Below are 25,919 nucleotides of genomic sequence, written 5' to 3'. Positions count from 1 at the left end.
GCTGTGAGCTGGACACTTTGTCCAAAAGGATGCTGTGAGAGACAATACCAACAGCTTTACAGAAATCCAGAAATATCAGTTGGCTCCCCTTGCTCAGCCAGGTGGGTTATCTTATCCCAGAATGAAATCAAGCTTGATGAGCAGGACGTTCCTTGCATGATGCTGGCTGTGAATAACGACCTCATTGCCCTTCAGGTGTTTTTTCAGTAACTTCCAGAATAATTTTCGTAACCTTACCAGGCTGAGAAGTGAAACTAACAGATTTGCATTTTCCAGGGTCATCCGTGCCCTTTTTGAAGAGTGGATGTTAGCCTGCTTCCAGTCGGCTGAGAGCTTTTACCTTGCCTATCTCAATGCAAGCACAAGGCAGTCTACTTCTGAACCTTGAGACTTATGATACTAAATTAAAATCAGATAGTTATAATGTTATCAACACTAGGACAGTAATCCAGACAAAGATTGATCTGATCTAACCTAAATATTCTACAGTATAAATATCTACCACTGTTCTATGTCATAAAAATTCCTTTTACAGAGAGAATTATCTAAATTGCAATTTTAAAGCATGTGTCTAAAATAGACCAGACTAACAGATTTAGAGTTACAGTACTCACTAATTTATTGACTGTTAGTGGATTTGGATGAGAACTGTCATTTCTGTGATCCATATGTGGCCTAGAAATCATCTTTGAATTTAAATCGCCTGGTATATTTTATATCATGTGAGTATATTGGTAGGCCCTCATCCAGAGTAAGGTGAATGCTGGAGATAAATATGTCACATGTATTTTGCCTTCAGATTATCCTTTCTCAGTTAGAAATCAATACAAAACACTTTTACATAGGCAGATAGTGTTGGGACAAGCAGGAATGGTTTTAAACTAAATGAAGAGAGACTGAGACCAAATGTTAGGAAGAAGCTCTTTACTAAAAGGGCGAAGAAGCACTGCACAGATTGCCCAGGGAAGCTGTGGATACCCCATCCCTGGAACTGTTCAAGGTTGGATGGGCTTTTGAGCAACCTGGTCTAGTAGAAGGTGTCCCTGCTCACAGCAGGGAGGTGAAATGAAATGATCTTTAAGGCCCTTTTCAACCCAAGTTACCATTTTATAATCAGTGGAATGCACCACGTCTTGCAGAAGTGAACAAGCTACTTCTTTCTAGGAAAGAACAGAGATGTCTAGCTAGATATGGTTATTTGATGTAAATTATACTAGCTACCAAGGTCTTCTATTTTATTAAGATGAGCTGATGGTCTAAAATATGAGATACTGGTTTTTTAGGATAAATATATACTGGTTTATTGTTAGCAAAAACTGTTTTACTAGCAAAAAATTGATGTCCTCATTAAATCCTTGAGTCCATGTAACCCATTCACCTGGCCAAAGACAGGTTGAATGCATATTAACCATATTCAATCCATAGCTAGACCCATTTAGAGCCTCTCAAAAAGGGGGATTCCACAGCATTTTTAAATAAACTGCTCCAATGTTTAACTTTTTCAGCCTTAACAATTCTACAGTTCTATGATTTTGTAAAAAGTGCAGTAAAATCTCCTTCCTCACAGGTAACTAATGAGTCTTTTGCTGAAATGTAAGCCCATTGCTTATTGTTCTATCACCAGCAGTCCGGAGTATATGTCCATTTGGCAACACAATATTACATGCTTATTCCACATGAAATAGACATTTCATGCCTACTGAGAACAATCTCTTTGTAACTGTTATCTGTTTAACCAATGTAGTTGTAAAATAACATGAGTAATGTGTCCATCTGTGTACATAGCAAGAAGGTCAACAAAACTCTGTGCTGTTTGAGATTTGGGTATTTTAAGACTAGTTACATACTGTCAATCTGACTATGAATCCCTTGAATCCTATTCCCATGAAGATGTCTCTCAACATGCAGTCCATCAGGACTCAGATTGACAGCACATGGACATGAGTCCAAGTAATTTAATATTATGTATAGTGCAGCTTTGAAGAGGTGTATCTGGTGATGTTCTCTTTCAGTAACATGTTAAAAAAAACCTAAACTTCACAAATGCTATAAAACATCGTTCAGTTTTTTTGGCATCACTTTATGTTACAATAAGGTACCAAAACCCCCACCCTCTTCATAAATCAGTCCATTGCAATCTAATTGCAGCTAATTGTCATATCAGATATGCCACTGTGAGAATATTAATACTAAAGGGGTTTCATAGGCAAGCAGAATTATGCCCAGGTTGTGTTTTTCTTGGGAGTTGTAGTTCATGCTGCAAGTCAAAATTTCAAGGAGAACTGTATCAGCTGGGTGCACTACAAAGCATTATAAATAAAGTCATAGCTCTCACTGAGCTGAATTCAGAAACAGTCCTCAGGTTTGTGAATTATTTTTCTTTGTCCTTTGACTGAAACATGCTCTTGGAAAGACGTAATTGTTTCAGGTGTGTTATGGATAATGTGTTTAAATGTTAACACCTGCAAAGATAAAAGCAAAAAGAGACATAACACCATTCTTATCCCATATATAAAATCTCCAAATCTGTATACTAAATGTGAAGCCAACATTTTATTCCCTGAACAGTTTACAGTTCATTAGAAACAGCATTCACCACCATCTGACAGTTGGCCAGAACACTGATCTAAACTAGAAGATAATGAGGTTAGAAAATATCTTAGAGCAGTATAAGAGCTATGGAGTATCATCAGAATGTACAAATTAAAACTGAAAATGGGAAATAGATCTTTTTGTTTTAGAATGCCTCTGCCATGTCTGTGTGGTACAACAGAATGAACCCTAGTCTAAAAACTTTAGTGATAAAGCCTCAAGAGTAAGCAAGTCTTGTGACCAAAATCCAAAGCAAAGCAGGCTTCTTTCAGGTCCTTTATGTGATACTTACAGGAACCAATAATGGGAAGTAATATTTTGGCCATCAGTATTCAAGGGACCATATTCAGTGTTTCCTTTTCCTTTAAGACAGGACAGCACAGATTATCTCCCAAGTTTCTTGCTTAAAAATGCCATTGGAAGAGGAATCCAAAGGATTAGGTATCAGGGCACACTAACTGTTTTCCAGGTACTGAAAGAGCTAGGTTAATGTTGTCACTTAACAAATATTCATTTATATATTTCCTGTGGAATCTCATATAACAATTGCTATTCACTGTAGCTTAATAGCTCACGTATTTGGCCACACACAGCATCGTTATCAGTCATGAACACATATCCACAAAACCAAATGTTTCCAGAAAGCCATGGTTTTTGCAAACAAACATTACACAAATTGAGCAGGGAAGGATAAAGACAAGGGGAGTAGGAGAGAGAAAATGCTGAGAGGAATACAATTAAAGGTGTCAGAATGGAAAATTCTTTTAAATATAAGATGCAACCATAACTATTGGGTTTTCAGTGTGATTTTAACAAACTGACTTTCTCTTAAACCATCAGTCTCTTCACTTTCTTTTCCAACAACTTTTGAACTTAAAAGAAAGTATATCTCAGAGCCCTTCCCTTGTTTTTTGTATCCAGACATGACAAAATAATTCAGTAAACGATCCACTTACCTATGCCAGTGGGGAAGCACAGGCCTTCTTGTTCTTTACAGGACAGAGTGCTGTGCAGGTTGTTAATAACTACCAGATACACCCTCCTTCAAAAGCCTTGGTGGGAGCTAGGGGAACTCTGATCAGTAGACACTTCTGCAACAAGGACTGGCAGCAATGCAGACTTTTACCCAGCACTGCACCCTGGGTTTGGTGATGAGCAGGGGATGTTTCAGCATCATTAGTATACTTTGCTAGAAATGAGTGTTCTCCTCCACTCCAATAATTTGGGGGTGCCTCGCTTGTCACAAATGAGGGTAGCTAATAGCTGTAAGGAGAAGGACCTCAAAGGGTTGAATATTTAAGTCAGAGACTATGCACAGTCAATTGGTTGCTTGGAAAGCTATCAAGCAGATCTTAGTTCTCACAGTCCTTCTCAAACACAGACCTGAAGTACAAGATGACTTCTGCTACTCTCTTGCACAAACTGTGGACTCCAGGTAACAAAAGTGTGTGTGGAAGCAGAGAAAGAAATTCAAACTAGAATTTCCTCTAGGCTCCACCTTTCTCTTGCCCTGAACTACCAGTAAAAATGTGAAGTTTAATCCTAAAATACATAATACTGAGTGTTATCTCCTTATATGGATGTGTATGAGTTAAGGAGTTAGGAGAAAAATTCTAGCAATTTTTGTACAAAAGTCATGTACAAAATGGTCTGGTCTATTTTGTTGAGATATCAAGATTTTATTGTAATTTTGCTAGAAATCAGTGAAAATCCCTCTCAAGCAATTGTACAGCAATTGTGCATCCCAAGCAATTGATCCATTGTAATCTTCTTGTTTCCACTGTCTCCTTTAAATTGGGAGCCAAATTTTCCCTGACTGCCCAGAACCACAGAGTACCTGGAAGAGTTTCAGTCAGCCTCTGATAGTTCCTGAACATTGTGGGCTTTCATGATCCCCTTACTGTGTTGGGGAAGGAGCTCGAAGAGCTGCACATGCTGGATAAGAAATTTCTTCCCAAAACTTAAGCTGTTCCCTTAAGTACAAACAGAAATCAAAATTCAAAGTGATAGTTAGATAAAAATCTGTAATTCTTGTCTTTTCAGCAGGAATTTATGGGTAAAGAGTTACCTACTTTATCCTGTATTGTAGAATATTCAGTCAGACCTGCTGCACTTCCAGTACAAAGAAACACAAGGACATGCACCAAGGTGATTATACCCAAACTAATTTTAAAAAAACCCTGATATTTCATTCTGTGGATTGCATTTATGCCTCATATATCTCCATTCTAGACTGACATTTATGCAGCCTGATGTTCTCTTCCTCTTTAAAATGATACTCATTAAAAAATATATATCATACACATTTATGTAGAGACATTATCTATCAAAGATTACAAAATGTAATTAGACAGTTTTGGTTTGTATTATTCTGTTTCAAGGCATAGAGAAAGCTGTATACAAGTATGCAGAGAAAAATCATGTGCTCTCTGGAAAGTCTTGCATATTATCCCTGTTGTTTTGTGTGCTTTAAACTTGAGCTATGATGAATATGAAATCATAAATATGGGGTATACTAATGTGTTTTCCTTTTGCAACAATAATTACTTGGAGGGTAACTACTTAGTGTAGTGATCCTCCTTATGTGACTTCAGTTCCATAAATCTGGTTTACAGCTCAAGGAGGATGGACCACATTGAAAACACGGGATCTGATTTCTATTAATTAAGAGAGGTGATAATCCTAATTAGAACTCAAGTTGTTTTAAACCCCAACCTTTATAAGAGCACTTCTAGAAGGAAAATAGCTCTGTGCTCTTCAAATATTTTTCATGTATCCTTTTGGTTCATAATTATATTCAACATTCTAGTATTATATTTAATATTATAAATGAATATTTTTGTCAAAACTGACTTTTGTTCTTTTTCTTTGGGTCCTAAAAAAATGCTGTGAATTTTTTAAAAAAGCACAAACGAAAAACACAAACAAACAAAGAAAACCCCAAGAGATTTGGCTGTTTCTTTATTTAAGTACTGATACCTTACTAATTAGCACTACTTACCTTGCAGAGCAGAATGTGGTTATTTTCTTATAGGGCATATCTTCAAATCACAAACAGATAGTATAATTAGTATCCAGTTTTGAATTTGTTCAAATTTGACCCCTCCACAGCTTGCCATGGTGTTTAAGGAAACACATTTTTTTAAAATCTCTTAATGTCTGAACTTTCTGCCTAATATTTATTGAAGTCTTGTTATGAGACATGCTGCAGCAATGATAAGTTGCCTAACAATTTACTGAAGATAACCCCAAAATAACTATTTTAATGATGTTTTGTTCCTTTTAACTTCTGAATGATGCACTGGAAAAGTCAGAAGACTTTTCTTCCCTCTTGTTTCATTACTTTTACTTATTTTACTTTTTTTTTTTTCCATTTCTTTAAGCTAACAATGAGAGAAATATGAGAATGCTTTCTTTTAGGGTCTTGAACCTCACCCAAAAGTCTGGGAATGACATATCTTCAGTAGAGACATCCTTTATCTTAGCTATTGGGATTTATATAGTAGCATAATGGTCATGAATATGCTCTGGGTACCCTAAACCCACATGAAATCTTTCTGAGCTCACTGGGCTTCTTCTGTAGTGCAAGAGTTAATAGAGGCTCATTGGGAAGTGAACCATCTCATGATCAAAATATTCAGAAGCTAAACTGACAGTGTGAATTGAGAAAAAATCTTGTCTTTTGTGCATTTTTCAATTTAACCCAGCTAGTCCAAAACCACTGCATTTCAAATGGTCTGCAGTGGAGTCAGACTGAAAAGGGAACAGAAAGTTGTGGAGACAACAGTGTGGTTTCCCCATTCATTTGGTTTTAGATACTGAATGTACTGCTCTTTTGCAAATATTCTTCAGGTTACTACAGTGACAGCAGCCTTGCTTGCTGGCTGGACTGGTCTGCTTTACATCTCTTTTAGACAGCGCTATTCCACTCATGCATAAGACAAAAGAATTGCCACAGAACAGGGGGTCATAACAAATGACTTCTGAAACATGTCCAGCTACATACAAAAATAAAGAGATATTTAAAACAGCTCTAAATAAAATGGAAACATTTAAATATAATCCTCCAAAATACTAATTGCAACCATTTGTTTCATAGGATTAAATCCTTGTAGAACATTTTATCCAACTGTTTGGACTAGGATGTGAACTTTATAAATTACTACTTTTTTTTTGTTTTATTCGGCACCAGCTGTGTGCATGCTTCTGAAACACCACCAGTCATGCTGAGCATTTAGTAGGAATGTTGCAATGGCAATTTAGATGTTAAAGGGCATTGTGATTTTTAAGGGCTTGTTATCATGGCCAGCTGTAGCTAACAGCTTGTAAGAGATCAGGAAGAGGTATGTGATTTTCCAAGTAACAAAAGCAGCCTGTGTTTACCACAATTTCTTTTCTGCCACAGAATGTGAGGTGGTGGATATGGAAATAGATGTTTTCCCAGGAACAGAATTAATAAATGATGTTATAATTCTGTTGTCTTTATTTTAATCTCTCAAATAGTTTCAAATGTTTAAAATGTGTCAATTATCCTCTCCAACATTAAATATAATTTCGATGAAGCTGCTACAGGGAAAGTTCTGGAATAATAAGGCGGGGTTTGTATCTGTTTTGGGCATTCAAACAAGGGTACATTTGTTACAGCATCCTTTCAAAATTCCCTTATTTAATTTTCACTAAACAGGGCCACGATTATATTTTATGATGGAAGGTTACCATTAGTTACTAGATAGGAGGAGGAGACATTCCATGGAAGATTTTGGTCTCACAAGCTCATGCCAGAGGATATTCTGTAACTTCTTCTGATGCTATGGCTGGTCCATAGAGACCAGCCTATTGAATCATTCAGAGTAAATGATTTAGGGTAAATTAGTGTTGTTTGAAGCAAACACCATTCAAACAGTAGCTTTAAGTAGTGGGACTACTATTCTTTGTACACAAAGGCAGAATTTTCTTGATTACTTGCAATCTTTGAAAAGATATCTGTGTATTGTTCTTTTGAATGTTAAGATACAGACTATTTTCTCAAAGTTTTCCTCTGTTGGAGTTCCTAGTTAGAAGGCGATTTATTCACCACTCAGTAAACATCTAATCTGATTTTTAACACTTTTCCACGTCTTTTAAAAGATTGGTAAAGTAGATTCTCTATGATATAAATATCTGCACAACTATAGCTTAAAGTAAACGTAAACAAGCAAATTATGTATCAGATACAGACTTACCAGGACAGCATTAAAAAGTTGGAACCATCAGCACCACACAATTAGCTTTGTGTCCTGTAATTATGACTTATAGCTAAAGGTAAATTGATAAATTTGATGAAAGAAAATTTTCACAAAGTCTTGGAGGTACCCAGTTATAATTCCCTTTTCACATTCCAGGAAAGATGAAAAACCTTGTGGACACATTGAATGTTAATTGCACCAACTGGACATTATTAGGCAAGTAACTGAACTATAAAGAAAGATACAGGCTTTCCTTTGCTACATCTGTGAGACATTATTCTGTGTATTGGAGTAAGATAACAGTCTGTATTATCTTTGTAATAGGCAGAAAACAGGAAAAAAATGTAAGGAGTGCAGAGTAACAAAAAGAAAACCTTAAATATGCATATGAAACTATGATTATAATAGAAATCAAATACGCACTGAAGAACACACAGGTTTCAGTCAAGGAAGACCTCTTCACTGACCTCTGCAGTAGTTAAATCTTGGTAAAAACTGACTCAAAATTAATTTTTTTAATCTCTGATGATCAAACCATCTCCCACAAGGTAGTTGTCATCTTATTCTCCCTTGAAATACCAAGGGTTTTGAAGTAAGAAACTTCATTATGAAGTTTATGAAATTTGAAGATAACCTGCTAAGAGATGTTCTGATCTCAGCCTTAGTTTTTGTGCCTTGTTTCATCTGATTCCAGTGTTCCTTGTGTTAATGTGAACCAATATTTAAGTGGAGCAAACAATATGCTAAATGATATCCCTATGAAAAAAAGATCAGTTTCCCTTGGAATGATGTTGCATTTTGGCTGTTTCAGCATCTTCTTGCCATAAGTTCTGCACTCTTTTAATAATACTCCCTCTGAAAATGTTTCCCCTTGATTTTGATCTAGTCTCCCTTTGTATTCTGAAAGTAAAACCTGGGAAGTAACTAGTAGAAATAAAATTTTCCTAGGCCACTTCACTCTATCAATTCATCATCCTAATGGTGGAAGTCACATTTTTCTGTCTCCCAGGTGGGTACAGCCAACATAGGGCTAGGCAACAAATACTTACCTGGAGAAGAAATCTGTGTCCTGTTTTCCTCATCCTTCCTCAAGAAACCAAAGTTAAAACCACTCCTTTTTATAAAGGTTTAGAATAGCAATTATGTCAATTCTTTGGTCTAAGTCATCCTATGAAAAAATCCATGTTAAGAGTATGAATAAATTTCCTCATTTTAATACAGACAAGACCAAATGAGGAGTACAATTTCAATGTCATTTTGATATTCAAGATGCAGAGGGCATTGTCAGGGCTCTCAGGGTGCCACCAACATCTTTAGTTTGGGACACATGCTTGACTTTTCTGTGACTTTCTCGTTTATAAAATAGGATGAAAGCTACACATTCTCCCTCTTTGCTTGTATCACAGAGAAGCAATCTCGTCCTACTCTGCAGGTACTTTTCTAATTTCTGTGTGCTATGCCTTTAGCTCTTGTGGGATGCATGACTGCAGCACTTCTGCTGCTCTCTTAAGCAAGTGAGGTAAAGGATTTGGTGCAGGCATCAGAGGTATGGAAGATAACAAGGTTGCTCTCTGAGACATTCATTTTTCTCTCTCTGAGTCTCCACACCGAGCAGTTGAGGCAGAAGTAGAAACACTTTTGTGCTACCTTTCTTCAGAGCCAGGGCAGAGTAGAGAACAGAGCAATAAACAAACCTATGCTCTTCACGATGAGGATGGGAAAACAGAAGCTGTGTCCTGGTAGCAGGCCAGAAGACAGGTTTCATCAGTAAATAATGATGCTAAAATGCAGTGAAGCCGCTGCACAGTATTACAGCAAACATCAAAGCATTCTCACACCTTGATTTTTCTCAGCATCCTGAAAGCCAGTTTTGATGAATCAGCTACTTGCTGTAGTTGGTAAGACCTGCAAAAAAATCTTTTTCTTCAATTATAGGCACCTTGATTTGCAGCTGCAGTAAATGAATGCAGGAACAGCAGGGAGTCTGGCATGTTTCAGCATCACATGTAACTTGTGATGCTATATCTTAAATTAGGATGCTGCAGATGCCCTACTTTCTGAACTATGGTTTTATTTTAAGCAACTAATTATGAAAATATCTAGCAACAATCCCAAACAATTAAAATACATAGTAAGTAATAAAATAAAGACTACTTGCTCTGAACTAGAGAAAATGCCAATTTTTCATCAAAGTGACTTTGACTTTTATGCATTTTCAAAGCTTTAGTCTGTCTAGCTAGGGAGGAAAACAAGCTTAAAATCAAGTTGCATGAATATCTACAAAAATACTGCTCATTCTGCACATGGTCTGGCTTAAAAAAGCTTCTATGAACTTCTCTGAAGTCTCTTCCATTTCAAGATTCACAATAATTCTACAAATCAATTATCCTTGTTTGCCATAATAAGGCTGTCCCTCTTTGTGCCTTTTTTCAGTTAAATGTGTTTTAACCAGTATTTTGGTGCAATCTTTTCCACCTTTCTTTTTTTTAATACAGATAGGGGTTTTTTTTCTGAGGGCCCAAATTATACCTCCCTTTGGCTGCACCAAATGAACAAAATACAAGATTCTGCATGTCTGGTTGATAATGAATAGGGATGAAGACACAAATGTTCATGTTATGGGAACTTATTTTTTAGTCCTAAAATTCCACAGAATCTCAAGTCTTCTCCAGCAAAGTTTCATTTGTGTCCTCACAGGAGGTTGGTTTATGACTCTTATTTCTTTAAAGTGTTTTTAAAATCTTCTTCTGATATGGGCAGAATATAATATTTGCTTTCTTCTGTTCAGAAGTCATAATGCTACTGTGTCCACCAGCAGACTCATGAGCAAAGGCTTCTACAAGTGTCCTTTGGGCTGGGCTGGGGTTTCAGTGACAGTGCTCCACACAAAGAATTCAACTCTCAACTTTGAAAGTCATTGCCAGCTGATTGATGCTGAAGTAATTTCTTTTTTTTTTTTAAACCTCAGAAACTTCTCAATCCTGACAAATTTTAATGCAAACCCTATGGCATCAGCATGACCTGGCATCTTCCCAACGTCTGCACCTGCACAATTACAGCCAAGCTTTCCTAAACACTTTTTCCCTAACAGCTTGTTTTGGTTTGGGTTTGCTGTTGTTTTGAGCTGTTTTCCCCCACCTTTCTCTTTTTAATCACCAAACACTTATGGCAGGCATAATTTTTCAGATGTTGTTTTGGAGAATTTCTTGGAGCTAATCGTATATGCCCCTTGAGAAGGTTTGCAAGAGTGGCCCACACCTGAAGCCGGAGCCAGTGAATTCCAGCAAAGATCCCAGCAAAGATCCACAGCCACCTGGCTCGCCTGAAGGGCAGCAGGCGAGGCTGCTCAAGGAGTGCCGAGCCAGCAGCTGTGCTCTGCTCAGGTCACTCTGACAGCTCCCACTCTACTGATAAAAGCAGAGCTATCAATCACTAAACAGGATCAGCCAGCATTTTAGCATTTCCCTCCCCTTTCCCACTCTCTTTTGCAACTGGCCCTGACTGTTCTGCACCAATACACAGTCAGGTGTGTTTACACACAAGGCATTTGCATAAGGGCTTGTGACCTGTCAAGACACAGAAAATTAATGTCAGCTCATTATCAGAAAGAGGAAAAAAAAATTCACAAGCTGGAGACCAGGAACCAGATGCTTATTTATGTTAACTGCCCAAGCCCCTGTGATTTCAGAAGAGTTCTATCAATCAATTCATCTGGGCATCTGGTATAAGATATAAAGAAATAAGAATGTTCACATGTTAGAATATAGAGCTATTATTCCAAGTTTGTAATATTTGAAAAGTTGGAATAAAGTAGTAGTCAATAGCTGAGAATTGTTTTTATTTTTGCTGATATAAATCTGGAATAAGTGCTCAGAAAGGTGTTGTGATGTCTACAGACATGGTTACATTCAGAATGTGCAGCCTTATAAATGTCTGATTCATTTCTAAGCAGAACCTCTTCTCTGATGGCAATGAAAGATCTCTACCAAGAAACAGATGGTATGTAATGGACCGTGGTTTGACCTTTCATCTGCAGTCTGAGAAGTTGGTAGTGGGTCTGCATTACTGATCTTTAATTGTTAAATTCAGGAGATCCTTTTTCAAATCACAAGGAGACCCGTAGCTTGTTATGTAAAAGCTAAATCATGAAATTAGCTCCTAATTTCTTTGAGTTCTCTTTATTCAGAGCAATGAAAGAAAACACTGCTTGCTTTAGGATCTTGACCAGACTGATTATTAGGTATAGGTTGTCATTTCAGGACTTTCCACAAAAGATTGCCTGCATCTTGGTTACTGATCTACCCTTTTAAAGAATTGTCTTTTACTTTCCTGAAGCTCAAAATATTGGTCTGTAAAAACTACTAATAACTAATTTATCAGGTGATAAAAATATATGTGCATTACTTGTGGTATCATATTTTTTAAAAATAGAAGGTAGAGCAACTGAGTGACTAGAAAAGAATAATTTGAAATGGGAGATGGTCTTTGAGCAGCTGTTGAAAAAATAGTATGAGTGAAATTCTGTTGTGCAGAAGTGATCCAGTGATTACTGTGGCCTTATGTGCTTAGCAAGTTTGTTTTTTTTGAAAACCATGATTAAAAAATTGTATTTGGGGCTTTACAGACATGTAGATTCACATAATGTAAAGAAGTGTATGTTTATGTGGAAACCCGATATGCAGATTTTGAGAAAGGACAATTGTACTTTGTTCTTCTCCTTAATTTTTAATTGTCTTTACTGTGTTATACTCTGAGAAAAAAAATCAAGCAGAGGCATCTATGTTGCAAAACATGCAAACATAATTATCACTTATTTCAGATCCTGGTGTTTGCCTAGGTAGTTATTCATTATCTCTTTTAAAAGGTCATTTATAGGGGCAATGTGCTTATCTTTTTAAATTGTATGAAAGTTTTAATTGCTTAAATCTCCCCTCGCTGGTTGATTGAAGTATCTTTATTTATATCTTGGAAGGAATTATTGACAGACTTTCCTTGCAGGCATATTATGGACAATAAGCAGTTTTAGCAAATTCACTTCCCCTTGACTATTATTTGTTTTGGAAAATCAAGCATATATTACTACTTCAGACTACTGTCTTCTGAGATTGTGACCTCTACTCTCCAAAAGAGACAGTAAGAAAAATGGGATATATCTGTATATTTAGTCATTTGTTTGTTTGTTTAGCCAAATGAGCAACTAGTGATTCTAATTTCATTGCATTTTATCCAGTTGATAGGAATTTCTGTGTTATATCTGCACAAAGCTGAACATAAACCCAGACTACCTGATGAAGAAAGGCTCCTAAAATGTAAATAGTATTTTTCCCTACACTAATAGTATTTTCCTGTATAGTTGAATTTGCTCACTCTTAGTGCTAGTTAAAATATCCAAAAGTCTGATTTTCATTAGAGAGAACCTAACTCCTCCCATCCATTTTGCTCAGGGATTTTGATGGAAAATACCATTTTTAAAAGCTTTGGGATTCTAAATCCTTGTGCTCTGACATTATATTGTGATTTATTCCATCCCATAGTCTTGTCCCAACTTACATTCATAATCAAGGACTTTGCAACAAAATTGTTGGAACTTTCATTTTATGACTTGATAACTTGTAATAATCAAATTTTCTTTCTTTTTCTCTACAAGGGGATTATTGCTGCTTGTTCTAGCAGAAGAAGAAACTCAGCTGTGTGTGACTTTAGCAGGCCTGCTTCCAATGAACCCTTCTTGATAAAACTCTTCTTGCCAGTGTTTAAACCTTCTTACTCACCCAAAGTGATCAATAAAGATTGCTGTGGCCTCAACAAATCATTTAAACTCTGCAAAAGGGCTGATAAATGAAAACTGACCTGCCCTATATCAGCACAACTCTCATGTCACACTGTGCTTGTCCTACAGCTATTTAAATATATATCAGCAGATATGACATTGCAGATGGACAAAAGGAGGTCCCAAACTAGAAGAGTGCTCAGTGTTGAAATTCAAGCTAATAAGCAAAGGCATAATGGCTTTCAGATTTTGCTGAGTCAAAGTTTGCATGTCTAAATTGCAACCTGAAAACCTGCACGTTTGAACATGACAGATACCATGAAACAAATAATTGTAGATACTCAAGTGATAATTGCACATCTGCTTATGGAGCTGGATGGAGAAACTGGAAGGGGAAAAAAACAAGATTGAACAAGTCATGTTATGTTTTTTTTAGTTAAGACTGATATTTTGGTATGCAAAACATTTTTCCTTTTTTTAAAATTAGGATCTGATGCAAATTCCATTAGCTTCAGTGGACTTTGGATTTCATCATAGAAAATAAATGAATTTACCTTGAATATAAAAATTCAGATAGAACAAATGGTAACTCTACACTCAAATATTTGTTAGATTCATGCTGAATAATGTTTTATGCCATATCTTTTGCTCTTTTAAGAAAAGAGGAATTAAAGGAATGTGGTTTTGCACAGTTTACACTAAACAATACTAGTTTTGATCAAGTTAGGGCCCTATGAATTAATTCCAAGTTTATCCACTCTTACCTATGAGCCTTGAGAATAACCTGTCTCAGTTTTGGATTTAAAACAAAGCTGAGAAATGAATGCAGATTTATTTTTTTTTTCAAATAGACTACTAATAGAGATCTTCTGGGGGATTTTTTCAATTTTAACTGACTCAATTTCTCCAGACTGGAACAAAATATAGGCTTCAGTGAAATCCAGAACTACATGGTTTCTCAATTTTTTTGTCTGTTTACAAAATAGGCTACATAAATACCAGTCATCTCAGATATTTATTCCACTCTCTAATGCAGTTATGAAAATCCCCAAGCAATATCCTGGACTGATTTCACCACAGAAAAAAAGAGTCTTGCAGAAGTTGCCTCATAAACTACACGTGCAAGATCAATTTCAGGACATTGCACTCTAGACACAAATGAAAATAATATCAAAGCTTTAAATATTGATACAGAATTTGTTTCTTCTGGTTTTATGGTGTTCACTGGTCATATTCAACATAAACCAAAAAAACAAAAAAAAAAAAACCAACAAAAAAAAACAAACAAAAAGAAGAAATAAAAACCAAAACCCAAAAGTTTTTGGTATCTTAAGTCAGGCACAAGGCTTGCCAGAATTAGCTGCAAAAATCAATGGGAAGATTGCATACAGAAAGCATGAAAATTCTTGTGTCTTGACCCTGGTATGACACACAGAATGAAACAATTTAACATCAGTGATAAAGATGTACAAAATACCTGCTTTCAACCTGACCCTGCTTTCCAAGAGTTTGAAATAGACAGGAAAAGAGTTGCTCATCTCAAGGTATGAAAAGCACACGTAACCTTAGCAGGCAAAATGAAGCTGGAAACAAGAACAGGTATAAAAAAATAATGTGGCCACAGAAAAAGTGATAAACAGTTCATCATCTCTGACCAACAATTGGCACAAATGCACATCAGCTATAACATAACAACATGGATAAGACCTCATGATTCCTAAGGTTAAAGAAGCCAGGGAACAGATACAGCTGTCATTTATACAGGCAACCATCTGTAACAATACACTACAATTCAATGAACTCCTCTGGGTGGACACCAGGTAAACAGGGGCAAAAATGGATGGAAATGCCTCCATTTTAAAAAGTGAAATAGATTGATTTTTTTTTTTAATCTCATACTCAAAATTTCATGGTTTTACAGCAGTAAAAAAACCAGCAGGAGCACTTGAACATATCTGGGCTTCTTCCTGCATGTGATTTTAGCTTTCCTCAGCTTGAGCAGGAGAAACCCGGAGTAATGAAATCTGGAAGAAAAATAAGGTATATATTGCTTCACCCATTTCTTTTCAAATGGCATCTCAGGGTTTTTAATAATGGGGAACAATAGCAAGCACTTTTGAACTACACATTTTTACCGATATAGTAAAATAGAGATTTTGATGTTGCAATGGTGACTGTAGTGTAAGGACACTTTGTACACAATACATATACTGGAACTGCTGGCTCTGACAACTGCTTTTAGTTTTAATGTCTCTATATATGGGGTATGCATATTGACACACTCATGTACATGGACACACATATATAACCTGTAATGTGATTAAAAGAGAATTTGACAACTATACAAATATGAGACTGCTAGGAAATACTCCTATTGCTATTTAGAGATATGATGATTGCAAAAGAAGTCATGAAGTGCTATAGTTCCTTCTGTGACAAATCTAGCTCAGGAAGCAATATTTTCTTTGTATATCTTTATTTTGTAAGAAAGATCAAGTGACCTTAAACAGTTAGATGTCCTTAATCTATGGATGTTGGTCACCTAGGGATGTTGGTTGTCCCTCATGCCACGCAGAGCAGACTTTGGGAGATGGCTGACAAAAGACCTTATGAACACTATTTTACCTGGAATCAAGGTAAAATGGGGCAAGAATTTAGTAGAAGAGATGGAATTTAGTAGAAGAGATGGAAGAAAATCCATCAAAGTTAAAAAAATTATAGGAATCCTCCTTGATTCAGGAAATATATGGAGTCTGAAAGAAAGGTGGGAGAAGGATCAAGCCTTCTTGTTCTGCTCCTGCAGACTGTGAGGTTTCCTTTGCAGCCCTCCCAACAAAACACAGATCCAGGCCAACTTGCTCCCACCTCCTATACCCATTCCTATCATGTGTGCTCTTCTCTTAAAACTCCTAGAGGTAAACTTTAGGTAAATAAATCCAGATTAAAAAGGTTCACATTTGATTAGTAAAGAGAAGATGAGTGTCTGATGAACAAAACTGCAAAACATCCCTCCTATGATTTTTTAGGCACCTAAACAGTGATTCCATATTTCATCCATTATATACCTGTCATTATTCAGACATAATTTTCTGCTAATGCCTTTCTTGCTAAACACCTTTCTTTATATATGGTAGAATTCAAGAATGCTATGGAACATATAAAGTCACACAGTGAGAAATATAGAATTTGTCTAATTTAGGTTTTTTAGAAGTGATAACACCTTAAAAGCCCTTTTTAAGAAGAGGACAGTCTGCTACAGGAATGATGCCATGTTATGGCTACAAGTCTGTAGTTAAAGCACACTTTTATGCCATTGGGTTAATGGACATCATTTCTGGTCAGGGAAAAAAGCCCATATCTTACTGGAAGTGAGCTTAGCAAGCTCATGTTTTCTGGTTTTTATTGAGCTTGCTTGGTTGTTGTTGTTTTCTGAAGACAATCCATAGCTAAAAATCAATTATAAATAACATTTGGTATTCAATCCTTTCCTGTGTATTAAATATAGTGATGGTTTCTATTCAGTAAAGGAACTGGCATGGTAATTACCTTTAATGTATAACTGACTTTATAGTCCTAACCCAGGCAATAATTGCTTCTTCTTTAAATGCCAGCCATCACCCCCTCTCTACTGAATGCTGTGAAAATAAGTTCACTATTTTCCCTAGATCAAAATCCAGGCATTGATACCCTTTATACAATTTTTATCACTCAAAAGTACCATCAGAGAACATTGTATGCAACAAATCTCAGAGAATATGTACAGGACAGGAACTAAGTTTGTCCACAGGACTTATTTCCCACCCTGTGACACTTTTAGAATGGGATGCAGAACATTATTTCACCCCTCCTTCTTCTAAGTGAAACCATTTCTAATGATTAAAAAAATCATTAGAAATGATCATTCATTATGTCCTTTTGTGAGGGAAGGTGGAGACCAGGATCCAACCTTCCACGGTCCAAGAATTCAGTTCTCAGAGAGGGAAAATAAATTTTACCTTTTAGCTTGCACCTTTTGTTGTGGTTTTCATGGATGCAAAGAAAGTCTCATTTGTTAACCTCTAATATCTTTTCAGGTGATTTGTCTTGTGACATTACAATAACCAACACAGCAGAGAATCAAACTGTTACTCTTCAGCTCTCACCCAAAAAACTTAGGTACACATCTACCAAAATCCTATTTAAATATTTGCATAATGCATCAACATATCCTTTGAGGGGCTTTTTTTTTTTTTCTTCTATAGATCTCCAGAAAATGTTAATCACTAGTTTTAAGCTGCAGGAGGTGGAAATAACTTGAGAGTTATTTTTGCTAAGGTAGCAGAAAATAAAGACTGTCAAAAGATGTCTGCTAATGGACTTTTGTAAATGGTGTGATTCAGGTAAAAAAAAAAAAAAAAAGAAACAGAAATAGAAAATAGCAGGGATTGAAATAAAAGAAATGGAATGGAATGTCAGCAATTTAATGTGCATATGAGTTCCAAACATGACAAAAAAAACTTTGCTTCAGGCAATTTCTTCAAATAGAAAAAAACAACCTCCCATCATTTTTATTTGTAGAGGTTCTTTGAGTTACTAAGTAACCTCTACACTAAAACATCTCTCCTTGAAAAGGAAACTAGGGGGAAAAGCAGGAGCCATGTCTTGCAGCTTCTGAAACAGATCACTAATCTATGATGTCAGGTTTGAAAGCAGGAAAGTTCATTCTTTAAATAACCTGCTTTTGCAGATTACCCTCTCTCTTTTCTTCCATCACTGGTTTCAGATTCTGAAGAGCTCTCTAAGAAAGCCTAATGCAATGGCTCCCAGCAGGTTTCTTCTTAAAAGCATCTTACCTACATGATTTTTTCCCCTACGTCCATGAATAATAGCTCTCACAGTTCTGACTGTGGCAGTCAGTCCAGCTGGAGGGCAGGACAGAATGTCACACAGTTCTTGGCTGCTGAGTGGGAGGTGACTGCAGCCAAAAATAGGTAATTTTTTTATTTATATTACTTTACTTTTACCAGTATTCTGATAACTTCAGGAACCCCATCATTTTTCTTTTTCATATAGAACATTTATACTCTCTTAAGCTCTTAAATTAAGCTGATAGGCTGTAAATTAAGAAAATCTAGGGTAAGAAGGGAGATGATTCTTTTACTTTGGATCATTGTTTATATTTAATTCATTTCAAGTTCTATATTTTTATATTTTTAATTTTCCTTTTTATTGCATTTCATTGATGGACACCAATTAAAATGTTGAAGTCCCATCACTAATGCTGAGTGATAGTGTCTTGGCTACCATTTTGCCTAAAAGCCACCAAAGAGAAAGAAGAGCTATCAGCACCATCCACAGCCTGCTGCCCATGTGATAAACAAAATATTCCTTTTGGGGAATAAGGCTAAATAATCATTACAATATAATAGCACTAAATGTGATGAAAAAATAAATATTATACTTTCACCAGAAATAAAGAAAAAATCCAAATATAATGTGAGTGGCTCTTAAAGGACAGCTTTAATTTAATATTGATGATAGTCATTTCAATTTCTGAAAGACTGTCTTGTAAATTTGAGAGCTCTAAGAGCCGAATCTTTCCCTCCCACTTCATTCATCTATCCTTTCACATCATCAGCCAGAGCAAAACACTTCCTTGCTTGCCTGCTCTAATCAATCCTGAGAGCCTGTGAACTCCCATTAACTTACTTAACTACTTCATAGGGGGTACTGTAAGAATTAATTAAACAGTTCCTGTTTGGACACTGCTTTGATTATGTATGGTGCTGTGGAAATGCTATGCTATTATTTAAGCAAATTCATTATTTAAGCAACAAATATTGAATAAATCATTTCAGTTTTTGGCAACCTCCAGCTCAGCTGCAGATCAGCTCTTTCCAGGCTTCAGGAGTCAGTTACTGGGTATGTGGATGTAAGTGCATGCATTGGGCATGTGGTTGATTTCAGTATAATTAGGTAAGAATCCATCAATTGATTATCTGAGCCTGAAGAAGAGTGTCTGGTTTAGGTTCTCTTTTATTCCTGCTGCAGGTACCAAGTATCAAAAGAAATAACTTTATCTCTCTTTTGGTCCCCATTTTTTCCAGAAGGTCTAATGGATGGGAAAAATCTCTTTGTGGAAGCAGAAATGCAGAAAACTGTGCGGAGAGGAGAATATTCTGCATTCTGAAGAAGACAGGGTCCCAGAAATATGTACAACTTGCAGTACAGAAAGCAGCTGACAAATTTGGTTTTTCTCCTTTAAATTGTACCTTATCCTCAGCCCACTCATGAGGATGCCAGAGTGCCCTCTGTGTTCCCTGCCAAACATGCACCAGAATGCCTGCCAGTGCCACTTCAAAATTCTCAGTAAAAGAAAATTTAAATCGATTAAATGAGGCACATTTTTCAGTCCTTTCTGAAGATTTGGTAGATGTTAGAAGAAATGTGCACTATCTCAACTTGATTTGGGACTTTTTCTTTACTTCGAGAGGAGCAACTTCAATGCTCTGGGGTAAAAAAATATTTTCAAGATTTTTGTTTCATCTGCTGATTTAAAAAACGTTTTTGAGAAGCATCTTATCCCAATCTCCTTTCTTTCTCCTTTTAGTATAGGAAAGAATGGAAAATGAAGACTTAAGTTAAAGAAAATAAAGAGAATAAATAAAATAAAGAAAATAAAGAGAATGTTTCTCCAAAATGTTGCCAAACATAATTGTGCCCTATTGAGTCAACTGCTCACACTAAACAATTTGATCTGCAGACCTTATTTCCCCCATTCTCAGGACCAGTGCAGTGGAAAAGTGATATATTCGTTAAATTACAGAAACACTTCAGTGTTCAGGTTACTCATGGCTATCAGCTTTCATTGTTCACTTAGCTGCCTTCTCCATAAGATTCAGCAATCATGCCATTGAAATGAAGCTACTGCCAGAATAGCCCAGTTGAACCACTGGAGAAAGACACTGAGGGTCATATGCCAACCTCCTGCTTCCAAAGGCCACGTATTTGCAGGTGAAGAGCAGGTCTGAGGTGTAGTATTACCAAAGGATTCAAGAATTACTGAAGAAGAGGGAGTGTGAATGTGCAAAATCACAGTAAAATGGTCAAGGCACTCAAGTGAAAAAAAAATAAAAATAAAAATAAGCTGAGACATCTGGGAACATTAGGGACTATTATAGAGCAGTATGGCAGTGTTAAATTAATTCAAGCACATAAAGGCATGGGTAGCATGACAAGGTAAGCTGAGTTGCTTTCCTAAGCAAGCAGGAGAGAAGCAATACAGACGTGGCCGTGTAGTCATGGTGCCTTCACTATTTGGACTAAGGACCTGCAGGATCACACCTACAGCACCTCTCACCAGCTCCCATGGTCCTTTTTCTCCCCATGCAAAACTCACCATTGGGGAATGAAGAGAAGGGTGAACACTTCATATCTTGGGTCAGGGCCACGTCATGATCTTGGACATGAAGAGGGAAGAAGGCAGTACAAACATGGCTCAGACAAGATGGAGGACATCTGAGAACAGTGCTTACAAGAAAACCACGTAAAAAATAATAATTTTTAAGCTCTTTTTTATAAAAACATAGTCTACAAACTTCAGAGTTTTTTTAACATGATGTACTTTTATTTTGACCAGCTTCAACAGGTTCCTCCCCTAACCCTTGCCAAGACTGAAACAAATCATGGAGAAATAAGCTTTAAAAACTTCAGTTGTGAAAGCACTAGGTCCAGTTTCACCAGACCCAATCACAAAGACATTTGGGGGAAGTCCTCAGAGGACAATGCTGCCTGCCTGAGGCATGGGAGATCTTCAGATCAGACTAAGAGAACTGAAGCATCTCTACCTCTCCTACCTCAGCTAAGACAGCATTGGCTGGTTCCCTATTTCAAACCTTTTATCCTATTTTTTTTTTAAGGTCAAGGAACCAAAATAAAAACTCAAAAAAACAAGAGACACAGAACAGGACTCCTACAGATCTTGTCAAACTGGATTTCATGTAAAATGGTCATGACAAGCAATTTCATTAGGAAAGTATTTGTCTTTTTCTTCCCTTCAAAAGAAAGTGTGTCTAAAACAATTTGTAAACTGTGTGAAGCAAGATTTATGGGAACGTGGCAGACAATCAGTTATTCATGGATGACCAAATGCATCTCCCCATACTCTTGAACAAAATGCTTTGTAAAGCATCTTCTTGATATCAGAATGAATTACTGAAATTTCAACTAGAAAGCTACAGCTCTTTCTTAATTGTTACATACAAGAAAGTGACACTATCACCTTGTTTAGATGCTTACAGAGGATGGCCAAAGCTAAGAGGCTTATCTCCTACCCAGCCAAAAAGAGAGAGATAAGTTCCATGTAGAAGCTGATACAGAGCAACCTGTTGAAAAGGGTACTCTGGATTTTTCTTGGGAAAAACTTAATTTTCTCTGCTGACTGTATAAGGAGACTACAGAGACTGATCTCCCTGGCCAAAATATACACTAGACATTTAAAACTAAGATGACCACACTCCTTATTGTATTCCCCTTCATAAAAGTTCTAAAAGTGTACTTCCAATCTTGTTCATATATACATATATTATATGTTAAAACAGGGAAAAAAAATATTTTTGTGTACATATACCAGATCCCATATGAACATGTGTTTGCAATAACCACAAAAAAATATGAATACTATCGTCCATTTGGGGTTTTTTGATCACTACTTCTTTATTTTTTACATAGCGGCCTCATAATTTCATAGTTATGTTAAATATGCCTATCAATAATCAAGTATTCTTATAAGGACTCTAAATGTACAAAAAGCTTATATGAACTGTATAAATCTGAGCAGGTATTTCATATTTGAGATCTCTTTTATTGAAAATTTATTGAAATTGAAATACATTTTTTGAAAGTATTTATTTATTTTATAGCTGTTTAAAATTGCTAGAAATGTGTAAGTTTCCAGGTCAGTAAAATCACGTTTTATCAAACAGGGAGGAGAGCCCTCCGGGTATGCTGAGTAAGAACTCAATAGAATCTAGCCTTAAAACTTTATGCTTTAATTAAAATGTATACTGATGTGTAGACATTTCCCTGAGCACAGCAATATGGTAATAAGCCTTTAAAAATTCAGATCTCTGCAGTTTCATAGTACATTTTTCAATCTGATCAAACATTTTTTTTTTTTTTCTCTCGCTAATCAGTACTTTTTGTGGTTTATGAATGCAGTATTATATTTGATTCCATTCCCCTGTGGGTTGTTACATATCTTAAAAATGTTGAGTAAAGATTCCTTAGAAAAAAACAAATAAAAAGGATACAAAGTAAAACTTTTCTGAAAAGACTTAGATACCTAAAAAGACATTCCTTCCATAAGAAAATTTTGTTGTTCTTGCTGTCTTGCTCGGTGTGCTGGTTTTGGCTGAGACAGCATTAATTCTCTTCGCAGTAGCTGATATGGGTCTATGGTTTGGATTTGTGCTGAACAGTTTTGATAATTCAAAGATTATTTCATTACTGCTGAGCAGAACTCATGGAGTCAAAGCCTTTTCTTCTCACCCCTCTCCACCAGTGAGTGAAGTGGGGATTCATAAGGAGCTGGGAGGGGACACAGCTGGGACATCAGACCCCTGCCTGACCCAATATCTGCAACATACTGTTCTCAGCATGTAAAGCTGGGTGGAGGAGGATGAAGGGAATGTCACCATTTTGTCTAAAGCAGCCCTTTATGGGCTTATGGGGATGGCTGAACACAGAATCACAGGATCATTTATGCTGGAAAAGCCTCCAAGTTCAACAAGTCCAGCCTTTGACCAAACACCACCTTGGCAACTGGACTGTAGCAGTAAGTACAGCCACATACAGTTCTTTCTTGAACATCTCCTGCCAGTGGATTCCAATGTCTAACAACCCATGAAGAAATTCCTGCTAATGTCCAACCTGAACCTCTCCTGGTGCAGCTTGAGGCTATGTGCTTTTGTTCTGTCAACAACTGCCTGCCTGTGGAACATAGTAAAAGAATTCCTTGTTTTGCTTTACTTGTGTGCATGGCTTTTGCTTTACTGATTAAACTGTTTTTACTTCAGCCCATGATCTTTCTCACTTCTGCCATTCTGGTTCTTCCCCCTATCTCAGCAAGGGAGAGGGGAGGGAGCAGCTATATGGAATTGAGCTGCTGGCTAGAGTTAAACCACAGCACTTTACCAAGTGAATGTACCGAGCTGATATGCTCACAGCAAAGCATAAGCTGATGGTTAGACTGTTCCCAGTTCAAAGTGATGCTGTTCTGCTGCAAAAGCAGCAACTAATCTTTGGATGAAACTAAAAAAAACAGAGGCAGCCATAGTAAAAAGTGAAATGGGCAGGCATAGGTTTACCTGGGAGGCACCCACAAAGAAACTGAATTTATCTACTTCTGATATCAGTAAAACAATGTTTTCATGTTTCTTATAACCTGTAGGTGAATTTTTCCCTTTTTATTTCAAGATGCACTATTATAATGAAGTGGCGTGGCATGAATATCTGTTTGAATGAAAAGGAAACTTATAGTGTTCACCAGGTTAAACTATCAGTTTGTAAGTGAAGATTACCACAATGATTCAACAAGATGTGTAAATTGCATAATTCAGGGAACTTGAATTTTGATATCTTTTACTTTTGTGAATCTGAACATAAACCTTCTTATTTCACACAGGACTTTATGTGCATGTAGTTTGTGGAGTTACAGTGTGGAACTCATGTACATATGTACTTATCCACCTTGCTTTCTCCTACTAGCTGATATGCTAGAGAGAACTTTCCTGCAGAAGCCTGAAATGAGGAGGAATTTAGTCCCAGAACCACCTAATAATCATATTCATTGTTTTTACCACATGGAATTACTATAATAAAATAACTTCATATTTAGGTAAAACTGTAAAAACAGTGTGTCTGGTCAGCAATAAAATAACATCTGAACTTGAAATCCCTTAATCCCTTCAAGTTAATTTCAGTTACTTATAATTTAATTGCAGAATTTTTAATTGATGCTTTATTTTGCTTGTTTTTAAGTTGTTTACGGAAATCTATTTGATTTACTGTGTATAGAACAGCAGTTTTATGAGTCTGCCTGGTGAAAGGCAGAAGAGGGTGCCCTAGGCTCTCAGGGTCCTGGGTCACTATTGCTTCACTTGGAAGTTAAGAAACTGCATGTGTCTTTGTGAAAAATCTTACTAGGTTTCCTTGCTATGAGACTTTTCCTTTTAGAAGAGAGACTGTAAAACATCATGATGTGCTACTTGACTGCAGCTGAATGGGTGAATCGACCATGGGTTTGTTCAGTGAATTCACAAAAAGCAACTGCAGGACTGTGAAAACAGAAAATGACAATTACACATGAGCATTTAGATTAAATATGTTCTGGGAATTTGTATAGAAAAATACTCCTCTCATTTTCATTACTTCAGAGCAGCTTAAAACCAGATTTCAGATGGAATAGAGATAGTCTGGCATAAAACATTAGTTTATCCCTTTAATCTTGCCAGTGGTGTATTTTAAGGGGTTGAGCCTTTTATCCCTTCCTGGCTCAAGGAAGAGAACTTCACTGTACCTGTTTTCTGTTCAGCGTGCTTTGCTAGAACATGAAACAGTGTCTGAAACAAATTCCACTAATCACTCACATCTCATTTTTGTGTCATTTGTGTTTCACATCATAAGTCTTTGGCTTCAACACTGACTCCACAGGCCATGTGCTCCTCCAGGAGAAATGCCTTTACATTTATGATACCAAAATCAAATTTGTTATATTTTTACTTACTTATTTAACTTTTATTTTATTTATCAACTCTTCTGTTTAAAAGAGGCTCCAAACAAGTTGTAGTCTATCCCCCAGAAGTTCATAATTTAACTAACTAGAGAGAGATCAGTGGCTTTGATAAATTCTGCTGTTATATAAATTCTGCTGTTATATAAATTCTGCTGTTATATAGAGACTGGTACAGAAAAAATACTAATGGTTATGGTAAAAGCAGCTTATAGGTTCACCAGAGCAGGTCTTAACACTGGAAAACAGACAAACATAGGAAAATAGGGAAAAGAAAGAAACTGGTGGTTATATCAATAAGGCTCTTAGTTCCTTCAGGCAAGCACAGCACCACCAAAGCCTGGATTCAGCAAACATAATTGGTGAATAATTATTCTGTCTGGCAGGGACTGTCTTTACGTATGTCCATTTTGAGCCCAAGAAACAATATTAATTATTAGTATGTATTTATTTATGGGACCAGTGGGGATAATAATCTGTTAGAAACTTGAAGTTCTGGAGAAAGTATTTAACTTTTCTAGACATGCCCCATGACTCTTGTGTTTTAACCTATAAAAGTAAT

Source organism: Parus major, chromosome 3, assembly GCF_001522545.3.
Source record: "Parus major isolate Abel chromosome 3, Parus_major1.1, whole genome shotgun sequence".
Taxonomy (NCBI): Eukaryota; Metazoa; Chordata; class Aves; order Passeriformes; family Paridae; genus Parus; species Parus major.
This window is presented reverse-complemented; position numbering follows the sequence as displayed.